We start from the raw sequence: 21565 nt of genomic DNA, 5'->3' as shown, positions 1-21565 counted from the left end.
ACCAGAGGAGTTTTTCTGAGCGTTTTGAGTTTTTAAATCTGCTGCTAATGTTATCCTATGTGTCTGTGCACACTGGAGCAATGAGGTTTTGTAAAAAAACAAACAAAAAAAAAACATAGCATTACATTGGGAAGAGCTTTTGAAACCTCTAAAAGCTCTTCCCAATGTAATGCTATGGTTTTTTTTTTTACAAAACCTCATTGCTCCAGTGTGCACAGACACATAGGATAACATTAGCAGCAGATTTAAAAACTCAAAACGCTCAGAAAAACTCCTCTGGTGTGCACCAGGCCTAAGTGCACATCTGTATTCATTCAAGCCTATGAGTAAAAGTCTAAACTTGCAGAAAATAACTCACAAGTAGCTATATAAGCGGGTCATTAGATTTTGTTAGGACTACATTTGTTGAACTTTAAACAACACAGGGAGCACGTCAGAGACAGTTAACTGTATTATATGCCGTTCCCTCAACATAACATACTAAAAACAGAATTCAAAAGACTGTTAGAGTAGCTTTGAGAACTTCACAGCTTTTATGCTGGTAACAGTATGAAATATGAGGGCCTAACCACAGGGCTTCCCACTCTGCAGCCGCAAGACACATCCAGAATGCAGGTGTAAATAAGATACAGGCTGGTTTCACAAATGCTTCATCATGCACCTGCAGTTCAATGCTCAAAGCTAATATAAAACAGACAAGAAAAGAAGTGAACACATTCTGCTGCCTTCTGAAATCTATACTTTTAGATGGAGGGTTCCCAAGGCAGCGATAGGGCTTACACAAGTCTTATTTCTGGTTAACAGGAAATGCCTTCTTCACTCTAGTATTGCTCTTACATTCCCCTCCTGCTGTTGCTCAAACAGCAATTACATCATCATTACTCTGCCTGTACCTCAGCCAAACGACGCAGCTTTAAATCAATATATAAATGGGAGGCCGTATATAAAATAAAAAACAAATAAGCAAGCAAACTCCATGAACATACACATCATCAAAGTGTGTCACAATATGTTTAGTCATTACTCGAAAGTTTCTAATGGTGGCCACTAATGATCCAATCTTTTTCATCCAATCTTACCAAATCTCTGTAGTATAAGGGTAAATTGAGTGAACATACTGAATGGATACTTCAGGCACTTACCTTATATTACATAGAAGTGGTAAGATTGGATGAAAAAGATTGGATCATTAGTGGCCACCTTAAGTAGTAAGAGTTGTAGCCTCTCTTCCAGTATAGGACAACTGAAGTGAGAAGAATATGGAGGCTGCCATATTTATTTCCTGATAAACACTACCAGTTGCCTGGCAGCCCTGCTGATCTATTTGGCTGCAGTAGGGTCTGCGTAACACAAGAAACAAGCATGCAGCTGATATTGTCAGATCTGATAATGTCAGAAACACCTGATAGGCTGCAAGCTTGATCGTGGGTCTATGGCTGAAACTATTAAAGGCAGAGGATCAGCAGAATAGCCAGGCAATTTGAATTGTTTAAAAGGAAATATACATTGCCACCTCCATTTCCCCCTCTCTTCTGATGTCCTTTAAAGCGGGATTGTCACCATAAAAAAATCAAACTTCCACAGCAACTGGTCTGAGTGTATTAAAGCGGACCCAAAACAAACATTTTTTTAATTCAAAATATTTAGTTGCACCACTCTGACACATACAGAGATAAATAAACACTCCTTCAAGCCTATGAGCATTTCAGTGCATGCTTTTCATCCACCTCTTTTCATAACTATGTTTATACTGGGGGCAGCCATTAGCAATTCCTCCTTTGCTGGACACCATCTACTCCACCAGTTTGCCGGATTATTTGCCGGCAATATGAAAGGAAGGGAGGGGTTCCTCCAATAAATGTAAAATATATGAAAAAAAGGCTGCTATTTATTAAAATTTAGAAAATAGATTTCTGAAATCTTGTATTTTTAGTTTGGGTCCACTTTAAGTGATAAAGATGCTAATCCTACATTCAAAACTTTTTCTGCCGTTAGGATTTAGAGTTACCACATACTTAAACCCCTCGTTTTGCGGCGGGGATGCGGCGGTTTACCTCTGCTGAGACTTCTGAAGCGAAATACAAGGTAAAAATGGCAAATTTTATTCGCTTCAGAGTCTCTAATGATTACTACTATTCAATAGTATAGGGAGCTAATACTGCAGTTGAGGAAGGGCCCTTCAGTGGCCCCTCTGGCCCAAGGGCCCTGATGCGTTTTCAACCTCTGCAACCCCTATTGCTACACCCGTTTAAAACGCAAACACCCCACAAAACAGTTTTGTGAACGTTTAGCGCTCTTCCGATACCTCCCATTATAGTAAAATCGCCCCAGAAATGGTCCAGGCACCGCTTTGCTGAACGCACAGCGCACGAACCACGCTGATATGAACCTTCTCATAGAGATTCATTGCACAAGCGTTTTGGGGGCAATTTTAAAAATCGCCTGTGCTTGAAAAAAGGCCAAAAACACCTTTAGGGCCTGTTTCCACTACACGCAGATTCTGCATGCAGAAAACTGACTACAATGAATGCCTATGGGCCTGTTTCCACTGAACGCAATTTTTCTGATGCAGATTTCCCATAGGCATTCATTGGAGTCAGTTTTCTGCATGCAGAATCTGCATGTAGTGGAAACAGGCCCACAGTGTGAGAAAGTCCTTCAGGTTCACCTTAAGTGTGTTTGCCAGAAGGATTCCATTAAAAAGTGACTTCGGTGTACATTTCTGTCTAGCTGTTACGGGTAGGGAAATCCCATCATGCTCAGGTTCTGACTGACACGCCTCACCGGGAGAGTATTCCCACAGCATGCCCCAGACTTTACATTATGCAGAGGTACTGATGGGAGGATCAGTACACCAGCTTGTTTGTTTTCAAAACAGTAAGTGATTGCAAAAAAGCTATAAATCGGCAGTGTAGCAGCCATTTGTTCATTCATGCTGGTCTTTATTCAGTGTATTTTCTGCAAAGAGAAGCAAAGTGGCAAAGATAGCAATAGAATAGAGAGAGAGAGAGAGAGAGAGAGAGAGAGAGAGAGAGAGAGAGAGAGAGAGAGAGAGAGAGAGAGGAGAGAGAGAGAGAGAGAGAGAGAGAGAGAGAGAGAGAGAGAGAGAGAGAGAGAGAGAGAGAGAGAGAGAGAGAGAGAAGAGAGAGAGAGAGAGAGAGAGAGAGAGAGAGAGAGAGAGAGAGAGAGAGAGAGAGAGAGAGAGATTTCATTTTAAGCAATACCAGTTGCCTGGCAGTCCTGCCAATCCTCTGCCTCTATACTTGTAGCCATAGACCCTGAGCAAGCATGCAGCAGATTTGGCGTTTCTGACATTGTCAGATCTGAAAATATTATCTGCATGCTTGTTTCTGGTGTTATTCAGGCACTACTGCAGCCAAATAAATCAGCAGGGCTGCCAGGTAACTGGTATTGTTTAAAAGGAAAAATATGGCAGCCTCCATATTATTCTCCTTTAAGATCAAGTTTTACAAGTCTCTCTCATGTGTTCCCTCATGCACATAAATGTCCCAAATTTTTATCCAGTGTAGCCTTCACTGGGTGGTGCTTAGAGAGAACTGTATTTGTGATGCACGTGCTAGCCAATTATTACTCAAACAAACTTCACACCAAAGTAATACATTACATACCTTTAAATGGTAAGAATTTGGAAAAAATCCAAAAGGAACATTTAGACTTGCCACAAATCCATAATGCAGAGGCTCAAAAGGATGACTTAGGAATCCAAACCTACAAGAGATAACAGAAGCAAAGAAATTAGTGAGCCAGTTAAAACTTTCAAAAACTCATCAACTGATAAAAGATTTACTGACCGAAGCTAAACACAGACAGCAGATCTGTAAATTTCACAGAGTGACAACATCCTAAACGATTGGTGGTCAGCTTGCTAGATAGGAGGTCCTGAACTGCAGGCCGACTAAACCAAAGAAATCCTCTACAAGCGCCACTGGAAACGAGCGTTAAATATTGGGTCAAGAAATGATAGTCTAGTAAAAAATAGAAGAAAAAAAAAAAAGTGTCCTAATGACGGTAAAGAAAGCGATTACAGCCCATGCAGATGAATTTGTCCATGTCAGGAGACAGTGCCTCCTAATACTTATGAATAATCACATCTAACCAGTAGTCAATGCAGCAGAGCAGGTCGTGTGACATGAGCCTAGACTTGAATTATAGACGCTGTATTCATCTCAATAAAAGATTCCTTTAAGGTCATAAAACTTATCATTGGCCTATAAATAACTTCTAAATCTCCCACATTAAGAATGTACACAGAGAAAGAACAGATCATCTGATCTGTGTACAATCATTCCATGTGAGCAACTCAAATCTGGGCCAGCATGGTCAAGACCAGTTTCACACCAAGTCCGCTGCATCTCAACTGACAATATCGTTGCATCACAACCAGGGCTGTGGAGTCGGAGTCGAGGCAATTTTGGGCACCTGGAGTCGGAGTCTGGGTCGTTGATTTCATAAACTGAGGAGTCGGATGATTTTTGTACAAAATCCACAGCCGTTAAGTATTAGATTAAGGATTGGGAGTCGGGGCCACTTTTGGTACCCGGAGTCGGAAGATTTTTTTCCCGACTCCACAGCCCTGACCAGAACACAATGCAATAGTATTTCTATGGGGCTTTCACATCCGGTTCCACCAAAGTAACACAGCAATGCTTTAAGTTAACAGAGTAACTCATGCGATTAGTGGCATTGAAGCATACTTTCTTTGTATTGTATGCTTCACCGGTATATTGAGCACAGCATTTTTTTGGGCAGCGATGTGATCAGATTGCAACATAACCTGCACGGTGTGAAAGGACCCCAAGGCTTTCCAGAGCTGGGGAACAGGTGATCAACCAATAATAGTGAGGAATGTTAAAAGGTTAGTGGACTCATGACAGACTGCAGCTGCATGATGCAACCTGGATCTATTGCATATGTGAACTGCAAATGACCACTATTCTTCTTCATGTATTTGCAAAGCACTAACATAGTCTGCAGAGCTTTACATTATACACTGAATAATTCAGGTATCGGAGAAGCAAAAGAGCTAACAATCTAATGTGCTTACCACAGCCAATATCTTAAAGGATACCTGAGCCAATGCAAAGCTACCTAAGCTAAGAACAGAGGCTGAATTACACCCATATCCTTAAAGTGCAATTAAGGCGACATGTGGCATGATGAGATAAAAACGTGTATGTACAGTGCAATCCATGTTCATAACCAGGCTGTTTATGTTTTTTTTTTATTTTGCCACCTGAAAGAGTTAATTTGCAGGCATGGAAGGGACAGCTTCTCTCTTACCAGCGCCTTGTCAGTAATAGATTAAACCTCACTGATAAGCAAATTACAGCAATAAACATTTTCCTGGCAGAACACAACTTCAGAATGCAGGGGAGAAATAGGAAAAGGTCAATAGTTAGTGAATTTTAACTTTGGGACACAGACTGCCATTGGGCAGACAATAAAACATTCACTCTACTTTGCAAATGTTTAAATATAAAATAGAACCATGGGATGTCTAAAGAAGTTGTTTTTAAGCCCAATCTACACAATACGATTCTTTGTACGATTCGATTACGATTCTATTTACGGTCCGAATAAATCCGACATGTCCGATCAGGATTCGATTCAATTCGCCATTGCAAAACAATGGCAAATCGAATTGAATCGAATCCCGACCAAACATGTCGGATTTAATCGGATCGTAAATAGAATCGTAATCGAATCGTACAAAGAATCGTATCATGTAGATGGGGCTTTAGGAGTAGGAGGACAGATCCAATTGTTTGTTAGTTTATTTTCAACTTGGGGTCACTTTAATGAAAGTGAATGAAAGTGAATGAGGAGGGAATGGGTGATAGGAGGCAACACTGAAGCAAGCCTGCCTCTTCCGGTCTATATAAAAAAAAACAAAAAAAACAAAAAAAAAAAAACAATTACGTCAAAAGTCAGATTTTTCAAGGAGTGATTACAGAGGCTGGGGAGGGGTGAAAACGGAAATGGACAACACAGAGAGGTATGTGGATAAAGCAGCTTTGGTAGCTTTGCATCAGGTCAAGTTCAGAGACGTATCTACAAGGGTGCAGGCAAGGCATGCGCTAGGGGTACCTCCTTGTACTGGGGGTGCTGCTCTGTTGCATGCTTTGCATTCTCCATATAGATTTTACACTGGGGGATTCTGCTGCCTGGTTACATTATTTGGGGGGACAAGCTGCCTAATTTTTTATTTTGGGACACGTATAGGCTGACCTATTGCCATACTTCATTCTTACAGGCCTTGCTTCACTTGAACTCGATTACAACCAATTCAACTGAAACTTGACCTTACATTTTTTAGATGGTGCCCCGGCACAGGTTCAGTGTTAGCCATAGGCATGGTTTTCCCCAGATACACCTCTGGTCAAGTGTGCTTTAATATCTCTCAGTCACAGACTTTAGCAACTTAAAAAGTATTTTTGATAAATTCAGGTCAGGTTTTCTGGATCAACTAGCTTCTCCAGTGTTCATTAACAAGGCTGTGGGGTCAGTATATAAAACCTCTGACTCATTAACAGCTCCTTAAACTGACACCTTCTAAATGATATATTTATGTAGGAACTGTTAACTACAGTACCCAAAATACATTTTCCTCTATTGATTGTGAGCACAACACATACAGTCATCACTGCTAACATGAATCATCTGCACTACTTCCTGCCCGGGTAATACTTGGTTGGGTATAAAGGCTGTAGCTAGGGCTTTATTTCTATATTTCCAAAAGCGCTACAAACATTCCGGGATGTTATTCTTTATACCACGTGACACAATGTTATTCTCTCAGGTAAAAATAGCAGCAGAGTTAATATTCAAATCAAATTATATTTGAGTATACACATTACACAATTACAATTTATTAGGCGCTTGTCAGCACATTTTTATAGACTCCATGAGCTCAATGATTACTTCCGGCTCAGATCTCATGATTCCCAGATGAGGCAGCCTGTTGGAGCTGTCACTACCAAGACTCTAGTGTATGTACAGCAGCGCCTGATCCTTCCTGATGAGTTCCCAAGAGATCCGAACTCATAGGGGGCTACTGGATGCAAGCCTGGCTTCAGGGGAATTAGAGATAATTTGCATATTCAGGAGTGATGCATTAAGGGAAACCACAGTTGCTCACTTGGGGCTCAGCCACACCATAAGCGCTTTTCTGAGTGCTTGTGAATGAAAATCACCGCGATTCTTCACGTATGAGCTCGCGCAATCGCAATTTTTACCACGATTTTAATAAGTGATTGGGAGTGATTTTTAAAAAGCGCTCAGAAACAAGGCGCTCAGAAACAAGGCGCTCAGAAAAGCGCTTATAGTGTGGCTGAGCCCGTAAAGGACACCTGAACTGAGCTCGATACCCACCTGGTGATTTTCCTGACTATTTTCCCGTCGGCCGGCGATTTTCAAAAAACGTCGCAAGGTGGGTACAGGCGCAGGATCGCGAACATTGCGCCGATGACGACTGACCAACATGGCAGATTGGATCCTTGAGATCCCTGATGACCCTGCGCAAAGTACTGTGATCGCGGAAGTCTCGCTCGCGCCGCGTATGTCGCCTTACCTCACGCTTTAACCGGCCGACGGGAAAAGGCACAGCGGACGACTGTCACCAAGGGGACATCGAGGGAGCCATCGGCGGTGAGTACGAAGCTTTATACTTTTAGCCATAGACCCCGAACAAGCATATGCAGATCAGGCGTTTCTGACAACTTAGTCAGATCTAACACGATTAGCTGCACGCTTGTTTCTGGTGTTATTCAAACACTACTGCAGCCAAATAAATCAGTAGGGCTGCCAGGCAACTGGTATTGTTTAAAAAGGAGTAAATATGGCAGCCTCCATATACTTCTTGCTTTAGGTTCCTTTTAAAGCTCATTTATCGTAAATATCTTGTTTTAAGAAGGAAAATTACACTGAGCACCGAGATGTGATATTTGGATCTTGGAGCTGGTTGTAGCAGCTCATTTACTAAAAGTGGAACTAAAAGCCCAAATCAAATGCACTATCCAAGTCCATTACATGAAATGTACGATATGGAAATGTGTAATGACCTTTGTTCATAATAGAGATTAATAATCAGTGAACTGATGGAAGGAAGAAATATTTCCACAGTATCAGGCACTGGCACAGCTGCTTTCATCAGAAACGTGTGTAAAGCTGGCTGGTTATATGGACCTGCATATCTGATACCTGCCTGAGTGTACATTAACCAGGTCAGGAGTTTTAAGCACATCTGTCAGAGCATTATAAGCTTGTGTGACTCCTAGCTGAAAGTATTTCTCGAAGAAAAGATTTAGGATTGTATGAACAGTTGTTGCACATCAGCTTCCCCTACCTTCACATGGTAAGTAATAGTGTGCTCATTAGCCAACTTGGATAAAATTGAAGAATCCCTTTATAAAATCCCAAAATACCAACAGTGTGAGAAGTGTTCAGTTCTTGCAATTTGTGCAAAACCTGGGGCTTTCTCCAGCCCCTCGCAGCTGTCTGTCCCACGCTGGCAGCTCCGTTTGCAGCCGCCAGCCCGGGGTCCCCGCACGGTGCAGAGGGAGAGTTTGAATCAGTAGTTCTGCCCCTGCGCAGCGCCACAGACAACATGGGTTTGATTGACAGCGGCACTTCGTGCCGGCGCAGTAAGGACGACCTCGAGGTTGTCCTCTGCACCGTGCGGGGACCCCGGGGCAGCAGCTGCCAACGGAGAAGTCAGCAAGGGACAGACAGCTGCGAGGGGCTGGAGAAAGCCCCAGGTAAGTAAATCGGATTTGCCTGAAGATTCCTTTAAAGCTAAGCAGGTGAGTGGTGTGCGGCAATCTGAGACCCAGAATGGATGATCATCTTTCGTTATTGCTGGACACAATGTATTTGTGAAAGTTGTATATGTGTAGAGATGAATGGTGATCATCATCAGCAGCAGATTTCTCTTCCATCTAAAGGCTTGTACACACCATGCAATTTTCATTTCAGATTGATAGTCAGATCAGACTTTGATCATACATAGAAGAAAGCCAGCATACATTTCTTGCCCCAATTCTGTATTTCATACTAAATCCTGTATTTTGTATATTGGTGTTAACCATTGCCTGTATTTTGTACCCCACGTTTCTTTCCTGCTTTGTACAGTGCCACGAAATATGTTGGCGCTTTATAAATCAATAATAATACACACGTGTGGATTTTTTTTTCCAAATGCTAAGATTTAAAATAATTTTTTACGATGGATATCGTTCTAAAAAAAGAATTCAAGACATACATAAAGAGCAATAGCCAGTATCCCGGACAATAACTTGGAACATGTTAGTTAGGCTTCCAATCAGGAGGTCTGTCTTGAGCAGAGATTGGTCGCTTGCAGTCAGTATGCAGTATATTTTTTTTCCAAATCCAATCATTTTCTCAATCAGAAATAAGATCTGAAGTAAAAATTCCATGGTGTGTACCCACGATAATTACATTATACATCGCTTTTATATAATAGCAAGCTCACAATAAAAGATCTCATGAGGTCTCTGGAACTCAAGGCTAGCAATACAGATTAATGAGAAAGCACAAGTGGCCTCTGCACGCTACCATGCAGGAAAAGTAATAAAATATTGGCTGGAAATGTGCGGTTTCATCATGGACACGTGGATATTTATCATAACAAGCAGTCTGACTTCTATGAAGGCTGGAAGTGATTAGCGGCAGGAAACAGATCATCTCAGTCCGCTATGCACACAAACGCTGCACTTCACAAATACAGACTCTGCAAAAGGATATCTCACGTCTAAAGGCCGTATGTCATAAAGCATTACGATAACTATACATTCACACAACTCCACCGGAGCCTAAAGTGAGGAAGAAAGTATATGAAGTAAAATGGAAAAATAAGACATCCCCTGAAAGTAAACCACAACGCATCTTTTGGAGCAATCCTATGGTGAAGTAATCATACTAGACCCTGGCCCATATGCAATTACATTTTTCTCCTGAATTTTCTTCTAGGTCAGGGGTCTGCAACCTTTAAGACATAAAGAGCCACTTGGACCCGTTTCCGAAAAGAGAAAAAAAACTGGGAGCCGCAAAACCATTATAAAACAAATCGTTAGCAGATATGACCCCCATATGCACAATCCTTCAGCAGATATGACCCCCATATGCACAAATCGTTAGCAGATATGACCCCCATATGCACAATCCTTCAGCAGATATGACCCCCATATGCACAAATCGTTAGCAGATATGACCCCCATATGCACAATCCTTCAGCAGATATGATCCCCATATGCACAAATCGTTAGCAGATATGACCCCCATATGCACAAATCGTTAGCAGATATGACCCCCATATGCACAAATCGTTAGCAGATATGACCCCCATATGCACAAATCGTTAGCAGATATGACCCCCGTATGGACAATCCTTCAGCAGATATGACCCCCATATGCACAAATCATTAGCAGATATGACCCCCATATGCACAAATTGTTAGCAGATATGACCCCCATATGCACAATCCTTCAGCAGATATGACCCCCATATGCACAAATCGTTAGCAGATCTGACCCACATATGTACAATCCTTCAGCAGATCTGACCCCAATATGAACAATCCTTCAGCAAATCTGACCCCCATATGCACAATCCTTCAGCAGATATGACCCCCATATGCACAATCCTTCAGCAGATCTGACCCACATATGCACAATCCTTCAGCAGATCTGACCCCAATATGCACAATCCTTCAGCAGATCTGACCCCAATATGCACAATCCTTCAGCAGATCTGACCCCAATATGCACAATCCTTCAGCAGATCTGACCCCAATATGCACAATCCTTCAGCAGATCTGACCCCAATATGCACAATCCTTCAGCAGATCTGAAAAGAAAAACCCATTTACTCACCTAGTCAGAAGACCTCCTGTCACGATCTCCTCCGGTCCCGACCTTGTGGCGCGCAACTCCCACGATCCTCTTCCTACGTCACGTCCTGCCTGCATTACACTGCAGGGCTACGGGAAAATGGCCGCCCGAAGCCCTGCACTGCACTGGTCCGGCGGCCTCTCTGATAGGCTGCCGGCCAGGGACAGCACACGTCACACGCGCGCCACAGCCACTGACACTGGAGCCGCCTAGGAGCCGCGGCGAAGGTGAAAAAGAGCCGCATGCGGCTCCGGAGCCGCGGGTTGCAGACCCCTGTTCTAGGTCATACATGTCAAACACCGGCCTGTGGGCCAAATCTGGCCCTCAGTCGGAAGCATCAGATTTGGCCCTCGGGTGGTTTTCCCACTTTGCATTATGTTTGGCCCACTGTAGACCACCAGAGAAGCTATATTGGAGGGTAAGCCCTAGATCACCAGGAAAGCACTAGATAACAGGGAACTGTATATGAGAGGAAAGGGGGCCACTAGACACTAGGAAACTGTATAAGGGAGGGAGGACCACTAAACATCAGGGAACTGTAAAGGGGATGGAGGGGGGCTGTTAAACCCCAGGTAACTTTATAAGGGAGAGAGGTGGCCACTAGACATTGAGGTTGACCTGTGACTTGGTCCCTGAGCTCAATTTTCGGCCCACATTGTAACGGAGTTTGACACCCCTGTTCTAGGTGATCATTTTTCATCTTCTATTTAAAATAACTTTTCAGCACTTTGCTGACTAACTTGCTGACTAACAACAAAAAAAGTTGGTGAAAAAGTACTATCAAGTACTATCAAAATTATTTATTAAAGAGAATCTGTATTGTTAAAATCGCACAAAAGTAAACATACCAGTGCGTTAGGGGACATCTCCTATTACCCTCTGTCACAATTTCGCCGCTCCTCGCCGCATTAAAAGTGGTTAAAAACAGTTTTTAAAAATTTGTTTACAAACAAACAAAATGGCCACCAAAACAGGAAGTAGGTTGATGTACAGTATGTCCACACATAGAAAATACATTCATACACAAGCAGGCTGTATACACCCTTCCCTTTGAATCTCAAGAGATCATTTGTGAGTTTCTTTCCCCCTGAAGCTATCTTCCACTGAAGTGTCAGGCTGTTTCTTCCTGCAGAGTGCAGACAGCTCTGCCTGTATGTAATTCCTCAGTATGTGAAAGCCCAGCCAGCTCAGAGGAGGATGTATCCAGCTTGTAAAAGATAAGAGAGAAGAGAGAAGCTGCCCTACTCTAAATAATACACAGGCAGTGTGCAGAGAGGGCCTGGAGGGGGGAGATGCATCACAGAACCACAACACTGAAGAACTTGGCAGCCTTCCAGACACAGGCTGACAAGTCTGACAAGAGAGAGATAAGTTGATTTATTACAGAGATGGTGATAGTAGAACGTGCTGCAGTAAGCCAGAACACATTAGAATAGCTTTTGGAAGTTGTAGGATGATAAAAAAACAGGATGCAATTTTTGTTACGGAGTCTCTTTAAGTATTTTTTTGCTTGCTGGTGGATTAAAAGGCATTTCACTGACAATTTTGAAAATATATCACCTAGGAGAAAACTAAGCGGAACAAGTTAATTTGCATACGGTCCCTGTCTTAGTTTGGGAGCAAACCAGTAGTTCAGACCCCTGCTAACAGAAGTGAGTCTTGGAAATATTGGGCGTGTCATTTTTCTTATTTGCGCAACAAGATGGTGCTTCAGAGCTGCAATACTGTCTCCAATAAGTAATATCCCTGCTCTTGCGAGCTTATCTTTAGATCATCACAAACGGACAAATTCCGCATATATTTGATGCAGGAGGTGACAGAAGTGAATTAGAGCTTGTAGTCAAAGCAGCAAGACAGCATCCATAGTGGGTTTAAAAGGAACCTGAAATGAAAGGGATAAGGAAACTCCCATATGCATTTCCTTTTAAAGTGTACCTGAGTTGAATAGGAAAAAAAAAAAAATATCAACACATACCTAGGGCTTCCACCAGCCCCCTCCGGCCTGATCTCTCCTTCGGCGCCATCCTATGCCTCCTCGATCTTCCATAAGGGACCCGGTACCTTCAGCCAATTGATGCATGCAGTGCGGCTGTGTGCGCTCCCCCGTCTCACTCCCGCGGCCAGGAGAGTACTGCGCAGGCGCTGAAGACTCCCAGCGACAGGAGCGGGGCAAGCATGGGTGGCCAGGCCGCACATGCGTAGTAACCTCCAACTGGCCAAGATACCAGGACCCCTTGCGGAGGATAGAGGAGGTGGAGGACGGCGCCATGGAAGCGATCAGGCTGGAGGAAGCCCCAAGTATGTACAATTTTTTTTATAGTCATCTCTGGTTTCCTTTAACCACTTAAGGACCATGGGCTTAAACCCCCCTAAAGACCAGGCCATTTTTCACAAATGGGGCCACTGCAGCTTTAAGGCCTTGTTGCAGGGCCACACAACTCCGCACACAAGAGATTCCCCCTCCCTTTTCTGAAAGCTCTATTGGTGGGGTCTGATCCTCCTCCCAGGTTTTTTTTATACAAATGTTTTATTTTATTTTTTTAATAAATAAACAATTGTTTAAAAATATTTTTCTAATCTTCCTCCCTCCCACAGCCAGTCAATCAGTGCGATCAGCTGTCATAGTCTCAGCCTATGAAAGAAGATCGCTCTCTTGCTGCCCAGGGGGATAGCTGTGTCACTCGGCTATCCCCAGTACAGCGCTGCTGTTGATCACAGCACTGTACACAGTAAATAGATGGTGGTTTCGCCGTCTAACAGTCGCCTAGCGCTGATCGCCGCTGGGAGGCTGATGATGAAACAGAGCTCCGTCATTCAAGCGGAGATGCGCGCACATCAGCCGCGCGCAATTTCCTGCAGAACACGCCCACAGGACCTTACGCTGATCGGCGTTAGGCGGTCCTGGAGCTGCCGCCACGGTCACGCCCATCGGCGTGACGCGGTCCTGGAGTGCAGTGTTCTCCCCAGGCCTAATTAGGTGGGCGGGCCGCCCGGGTGATTTGAAACCCCGCCCGCCTGCCAAACCCTCAGTGTTGTTAAAATGCAGGAAAGAGTGCTCCATTACTGTCAATCAGCACACGGCTCTGGCTCGATAGCGGAAACCGTCGCAGAACACTGCAGGAGCACTCCTCTGTCATTCACTGGCTGGCCGGGTTGTAGGTGGTGCTATCGGCAGGGAGGGGCCTCGGCGGCTCGGCATTGCTAGCAATGGAGCTTCTATCCAGCCCCTCGCTGACTGGGCGGGTTGTAGGTGGTGCTATCGGAAGGCGGGGAGCTGAACGATTTTCGGTTTTAAACTGAAAATCGCAATCAGAGCCAAGACGATATTCAGTTTGTCTAAGCGGCGGTTTTCGCCGCTACTGCCTGCTCCGCTCTCAGCCTCCTCCTCTAGTACAGTCTAATCTCATTCGGCGCCACGGCCGGAGAAGAAATAGCTGTGACAGTAGCTGGGGGCGGGTCCCACCTCTCAGGCTAATTGCGGCCAATCAAATTCTAAAAGGTTCGCGTGGAGTACAAGTCGGGATGGAGACTCCGCCTTGCACATGCTTGATAGACATGGAGCGTATAACAAGGGGATGTTCCCTGCATCTCCTGATCCTGGTGCTACTGATCTGCTTGGCCGTCCTAAACGCTGCGGGTGAGGGAAAGTGGCTGCCTGTACCCATGCAGAATATATAAGGACATACTACATGTACAGAGCAGCGGTCCTTTTCTGTGATGACGGGGGATTAGGGGGATGGAATGGTGCGGGGATCGGTAAAGGCAGAAGATTGGGGTAGTGAAGGTATCAGTGACAACAGAGGATTGGAATAGTGCAGGGATAGAGTGAAGGCAGAGGCTAGGGATAGTGCAGTGATCAGGGACAGCAGAGGATATGGATAGTGCAGTGATTAGTGAAGGCAGAGGATTGGGATAATGCTGGGAATCTGTGAAGGCAGAGGAATGGGATAGTACAGGGATCCGTGATGGCAGAGGATTGGGATAGTGCAGGGATAGGGTGAAGGCAGAGGAGTGGGATAGTCCTGGCTAACCTGTACTGTGGCACCTATACACTAGCTAACCTGTACTGTGGCACCCATACTGGCTAATTTGTACTGCTGTACTACTCCACCAGCCTGACCACCTACGCACCCATCCCACTAGCCTGACTACCTACCCCACTAGCCACCAGCCTGACCACCTACTCACCCACCCCACTAGCCTGACCACCTACTCACCCATCCCACTAGCCCCCAACCTAACCACCGACCCAGTCCCCAGCCTGACCTACTTACCCACACACCCCACTTAGGTGTAACTTTCCCTTTACACCCAGCATGACCTTAGGACCCTTTTCCACTAGCTGCAATCTGCTTTAGAAAGCGGATCGTAGCAGTTTTTCTGATCTCAATGAGCACCACGATAACATGTTAATCGCAGTACTCATCTCCCACTAGCATGTGACACTTTTTCCGAATCGCAATTGGTGGGCGATCATGCCCTGTTCCCAGTAGCTACACAGCGCAATCACGGGTAGTGGAAATTATAGGTTGCGTGATCGCAGTGCGATTGCGATCACGCTTGCTAGTGGAAAAGGGCCCTTACTTCCCCACCCGGCTACCTTTTCATGCCACCCGGCTGAAAAAAAATTCTGGGGAGAACACTGGAGTGGTTAAGCAATACCAGTTGCCTGGCTTTCCAGCTGATCCTCTGCATCTAATACTTTTAGCCATAGACTCTGAACAAGCATGCAGATCAGAGGGTTCTGACAAAATAAGTCGCATTGCTGTTTCAGTTGGGCGATTAAAACACTAATGACAGAATGATCAGCACGACTGCCAGGCAACTGGAATGGTTTAAAAGGTATTAAATATGGCAGCTTCCACATACCACTTCAGGTACCCTTTTAAGTTACCAGAGTGCTAACAGTTATAGTGACTAGCAGGGGAACAGATAGAATTTTCAGAAAGAAGTTTGATGTTACGTAAAGTATCAGGAAGCAGTAGAGTCTCAGGAAGTAGAAGGGTATGAATGAGAAAGCAGCACACTGACAGTCAGGGACAGGAAGTGAGGATGACCAGTATAGTTTTTTAATGACTACCCATCAGTATAACTGAAATCAAGAGATAAGCAAACTTTTACAGAAGTCAGTGACCAGATCACCTCTGTACTCCTGTGACTGACTGACAGCGGTTTATGACAAGATAACAACCTGCTGTTGAAATATGTTGCTTTATGTTGAGTCTGCTGCATGCACATTCTCCATCAGCAAAAAAAAAACAACACAATTTCTACTGAAATGGTGGAGTGTGAGCTCATTACAGTTACTACAAGTCACTGTGCGTAATTCCACAATTACTCTCAAATCCCAGTGTCAAGAAGACATTTTATTAAAGATAACCTGAAGTGAAAATAAATGTATGAGATAAACAATCTACTCCTATTACTGCTAAACACAATTGTTGGGAATGGGTTGAGAGGGACCCAGCGCAATAACGGTGGGCTCGAGAGGGATCGGGAAGCCTTTGGACTATCCAAAGACTTGCCACTACTGACATTTTTTTAAATCCATTCCTTGCTTCAGGTAAAGTTTAAAGGCAACATCAAGTTAGGGGGAATAGAGTGGCTGCCATATTTATTTCCAAATCCAAATAAGCTTTATTGGCAGGACCAAATACATTTAGCATTACCAAACCAAAACAGTAGCTTTAACATGGGGGTGGGGGGGTTGTGGGGATAAGTGAAAGATATAGGGGGTTGAGATATTTATTCCATAGGGGTGTGGAGGATGTAAGGGGCAGTATGTGGGGCTGGGATATGCAGTCCATGGGTGAGGGGGTATAGGGGGCAGTATGGAATATGCAGTCCATGGGTGAGGGGGTATAGGGGGCAGTATGGAATATGCAGTCCATGGGTGAAGGGGTATAGGGGCAGTATAAGGGGTATACAGTCCATGGGGTAGGATGTTCCTCTCAGTTGGTGGCAGGTAGCGACATAAACTGCTATTTGTCCAGTTGTTTCCTCTTCCCCCAGTAGGATGTAGTGTCCTCTCATTATCTGTGGAGGTGAAATTCGGGATGTGGACGGAGAGTCTCTGGAAGTGGACAGTCCTCACAGGTGCATATTTGCTGAAGTGGGCCTCATCTTCCAGGGCCCCGTAGACACACTGCCTGCACAGTCTCTCCTCCCTGGAATTCCATGTCTGTCTGTGCTGCCCAGTCTATCTCCAGGCTGTGGGCATTCAGACGGTACAGGCTCAGTGTCTGTCTATCTTTGTGGTGGCGTAGCCTCTCCAGATACGGGGCCATTGCTTACTCCCTCTGCAATAACAATAATAGTTTCCCGGCAGTCCTGCACATCTCCTTGGTTGCATAACTGAAATAAGCATGTGGCTAATCTAGTCAGACTTCAGTCAGAGCACCTGATCTGCATGCTTGTTCAGGTTCTGTGCCTAAAATATTATAGGCAGAGGATCAGCAGAAAAGCCAGGCAATTTGCATTGCATTGTACTGCAGCAAAGGAAATAAAATATGGCAGCCTCCATATCCCTTTCATTCCAGGTGTGCTGTAAACCTCACACACCCTTATTAAGACTGCTGCCTGGGAGGAATCAGAACTCAATCCCTCAGGCACCATTTTGTGGGGCATTGACTGCACCAACAGGTCACTGGCCTGTTCTGTTGCTATGCAAGGGGGAGTAGGGCTGATGCAGTACATGACATTGTTTACACACATTACCCATGTACCCCACGTTGCGAAAATTACACAATCAGCTAGACTGCCTTAAATAACTGTAATATTACCATATAGGTTTGTGCATCACATAAAATACATAGAAAGTGTTTAAGGTCACTCGGGCTCTACTGAGCGCGACCAATACCTTGACACTGGTTTACTGATTGCACTACTTCCCAATGGGAACACGACAACGTCTACCGTTTTCAAAAGGCCCACGAAACTGGAAAGAAAGGGCGCAGGAGCCTTTAAAGAGATCCCGAGGTGGGCTCATAAATTTAAAAGAAAAATATATATGTAGGCTACCTGATCCAGGGGGCTGAGCGGATCAGGTAGCTGCAAAAAACGCCACTCCCCACCGCTCCTGTGGGTTGCAATGGCCCACTTTCACTTTTGTGACCTCTGGGTCATGATGCGGAAATGAGAGACTGTCTCTCATTCACAGCATGCAGGTAGGCGGAGAAGCGGCAGGGGGCGTGGCCAGGGAGAAAAAGAGCCAACGGCACCTATGGAAACCACAAGGAATCCTTCTCCCACATGTTTACCTCCGAGAGAGCGCCAAATATTGTCGCTAATCTCGGGGGGGGGGGGGGGGGGTTTAAGGGCGGGGGCCATAGTGCGGCGGTGAAGGGGAGAGAGCGGCTGTGTCAGGACACAGAGGCAGGTCATGAGGCACAGAGCATGCCTCTGTGTCCCATCCACCCCCCACGGAAAAGCCTTGGGTTCTCTTTAAGGAAAAAATGGCGAAATGTAACTTCCTTGCCACATATTGCAGCTTTGCAGCAGAGGTGGTTTAAGAGGGGGGAGATAGGGTTGGGTGCCATCAGGTGAGAGTTAGGCACAGAGGGAGAAGGGTCTTAGGGTTAGTAACTAGTAGGTGGGGGTCCTAGGGTTAGGCACCGGTAGGAGGGTTCTCTGTGAGCGTAGGGTTAGATTTAACCATAGTAAAATATCAGTAAACATTACCGATAGTTTACTATCTGAAACCAGCAGTAGAATATCAGTAACTGTACCAATATTCTACAAGCGGCAATACCCTGCACCCCTTTTGCCAGGCTCCTTTTCCCCATGTATGTCCTAGCCCAACCATCTAACCATCACAATTTAGCCTTTGAGTTGTTCAGTCAGTTATAACTGCCCAGTTTTCATGTTTCCACCACATAACCTTACAGAAGTGATGGTTCACTTGCTGTCCAGTAGATCAATATATCCCACTTGCTGTCCAGTAGATCAGTATATCCCGCTTGCTGTCCAGTAGATCAGTATATCCCGCTTGCTGTCCAGTAGATCAATATATCCCGCTTGCAGTCCAGTAGATCAGTATATCCCGCTTGCTGTCCAGTAGATCAGTATAATCCCGCTTGCTATCCAGTACAGTGTACTCCCCAGAATTTTTTTCCAGCCGGGTGGCATGAAAAAATAGCCGGGTGGGGCGAGCTGAGAGAATGGAAGGCCGGAGCTTTACTGCACAACTCTGCTTACAACAGAGGAATAGGTGAGCCGATGATAGCCGGGTGCTCACCAAAACTATTCAGGTGGAGCACCCAGCTAAAAGAGTCTGGGGTGAACACTCCAGCAGACCAATATATCCCGCTTGCTGTCCAGCAGACCAATATATCCCGCTTGCTGTCCAGCAGACCAATATATCCCGCTTGCTGTCCAGCAGACCAATATATCCCGCTTGCTGTCCAGCAGACCAATATATCCCGCTTGCTGTCCAGCAGACCAATATATCCCGCTTGCTGTCCAGCAGACCAATATATCCCGCTTGCTGTCCAGCAGACCAATATATCCCGCTTGCTGTCCAGCAGACCAATATATCCCGCTTGCTGTCCAGCAGACCAATATATCCCGCTTGCTGTCCAGCAGACCAATATATCCCGCTTGCTGTCCAGCAGACCAATATATCACACCCTTTTACAGTTATTATACCAAAATAATCCATAATTCCCCCACATCTGCCAGCGGTTAAAATGTTGAGGCTATTCTGGCTAAAAAAAAACAAAAAACACAGCAAGTTCCTTTTCTAAGCAACAGTTTAATATCTGCTGAAAATAAAGTTCGTCATTTACTTTTTTATGCAGTTAACGTGGAACAGAACGTGTGAGAGGCAAGTTATTCATAGACAGCAGGTCCTCACCACAGCTTGATGCAAGCATGTCTAAGGATGGCCGCAATGTCTAAGGATTGCAGCAAGTGCTGAGAACTTCTGCTGAATTTTGTGACGTGGAGGCAGGGAAAACCCATTTATACTAGAATAGGGACTCCTTTCCTTAGAAAGTGGCTTTCAATTCATGCACTATGATTGTTAACAAGCAAAATAAATCAGGCATCTGCCAGTAGTTGCAAGGAAATACTGCACCTCGGATATGTTAGAAAGTACATACAATTTACATTAAACTGAACCTGGATTCCTTCAGTCCCCTTCAGGCTCCCTGAACACTGCAGATCCGGTTTGCGATTCCAATTTTCCCTGAATGCTATCAAAAGAAAAACCGCCGAAAAAAAACGCAGCATGCAGTACCGATTAAAAATCTGAAAATCGGCATCACATGTGAAAAACGATTAAAAATCAGAATCTCATGTATGTAAGAGGCCTTAGGCTGATTGGTCCCTTGCTGTCCCAATAATTTCAGAAGTCAGGGCGCAGTGCGCATGTGCGGCCCCATCGCCGGGAGAGTTCTGCGCCACATTCCACGTCATCCAAGTTGTAATTGTGATTATGATTACGAACGGCAGAGCTATGCGTAGCTCATTACTGGTTCAGAATGTGCATGAAAAAAGTGTAATACTGGAGGAATCCTTTTAGGCCTCTTTCACACCAAGACGTTGCGTTTTAGGGGACGTTAAGGTCGCATAACGTGCCCCTAAAGCAACGCATGGTGGTTGCAGGAGTGCAGCAGAGTGAGAGGTGCAGGAGAATGAGGGCACATTGAGGGTGCTAATGGGGAAGGGAGAGATGGAGCAGGAAGATTGTGCTTGTGCACAGAAGCTGCAGTTCCTGTTTCTTCCAGACATCCACTGTGAACCGAATCCTTCATTGTGATGATCCGGATGATTAGACTCACAAAAAGATCCGGATCAAAGATCCGATTCGTTCATGATCTGGACAACACTACAGTGCAGTGAATATTAATTAGCCATGTGGCTAGGAACAATAGCGACTCTCCCCTTACTGAGCATGTGCAAACAGTCTAACACAGCTAAAACCACCTATAATGCACAGCATGCTGCACTTTCTTTGAACGTCCAGCGTTACACTGTAACGCAACGTGGGCACTGAACAGCCCATTGATTTTTCATTACTGTGAGTTGGGCTGCGTTACAGGCTGCTCTAACGTGCACCTGTAACGTGCCACTGTGAAAGCAGCCTTAAGGTGCGTACACACATGCGACTATAGTCGTTTGTAACGATCGTTCCCCGATCTTTACAAACGACGATCGTTACAAAAAACGAACCACCGACTATTAAGGCAAAGGACGAACGAGCCAAATCGCTACAAAAGAAAGTTCTGTCTCGGCGGATTTTAACCAACGACGATCGTTTGCAAAAGTAGTACATCGTTGGAAACGGTCGTTCATACTAGGCTTGACATGCGCATTTCACAATTTCTCCGTGAAACTTCTCATTTTTATGCGCAGGCGCAATAGTTGCTTTACGTGATGCAACGTTCGTTCTAACGATCAGATCGTTACACACCTTTTAAAACTAACTTTACTTAGGTCGTTCTTTCATCAATTAAAAGTTCGTTCGTCGTTCTCAACGAACGATCGTTGTCGCATGTGTGTACGTAGCATTAGTCTCCTGCAGAGTGCCTGCACATCACTCTTAGGGCCCTGGCACACCGGAGAGCATTTCTGTTTAACCTCTTGAGGACCAGAGGTTTATACCCCCCTAGTGATCAGGTGATTTTACAATTCA

At 44.9% G+C, this 21565-nt stretch overlaps 1 protein-coding gene across 2 annotated transcripts in view; it reads right to left on the bottom strand.

Annotated features, from left to right (window-relative positions):
• NCK1 (NCK adaptor protein 1) overlaps positions 1–21565 on the bottom strand; it is a 167014-nt gene that overhangs the window by 110184 nt on the left and 35265 nt on the right. For both annotated transcript variants that reach the window (XM_068280404.1, XM_068280402.1), the window contains exon 2: positions 3630–3729. The gene's annotated coding sequence lies outside the window, so the exon portion shown is untranslated. The remainder of the gene's footprint in view (positions 1–3629; positions 3730–21565) is intronic.

Source organism: Hyperolius riggenbachi, chromosome 4, assembly GCF_040937935.1.
Source record: "Hyperolius riggenbachi isolate aHypRig1 chromosome 4, aHypRig1.pri, whole genome shotgun sequence".
Lineage (NCBI taxonomy): Eukaryota > Metazoa > Chordata > Amphibia > Anura > Hyperoliidae > Hyperolius > Hyperolius riggenbachi.
Note: the sequence above shows the minus strand (reverse complement) of the source record. Positions and strands in the feature narration are given on the sequence as shown.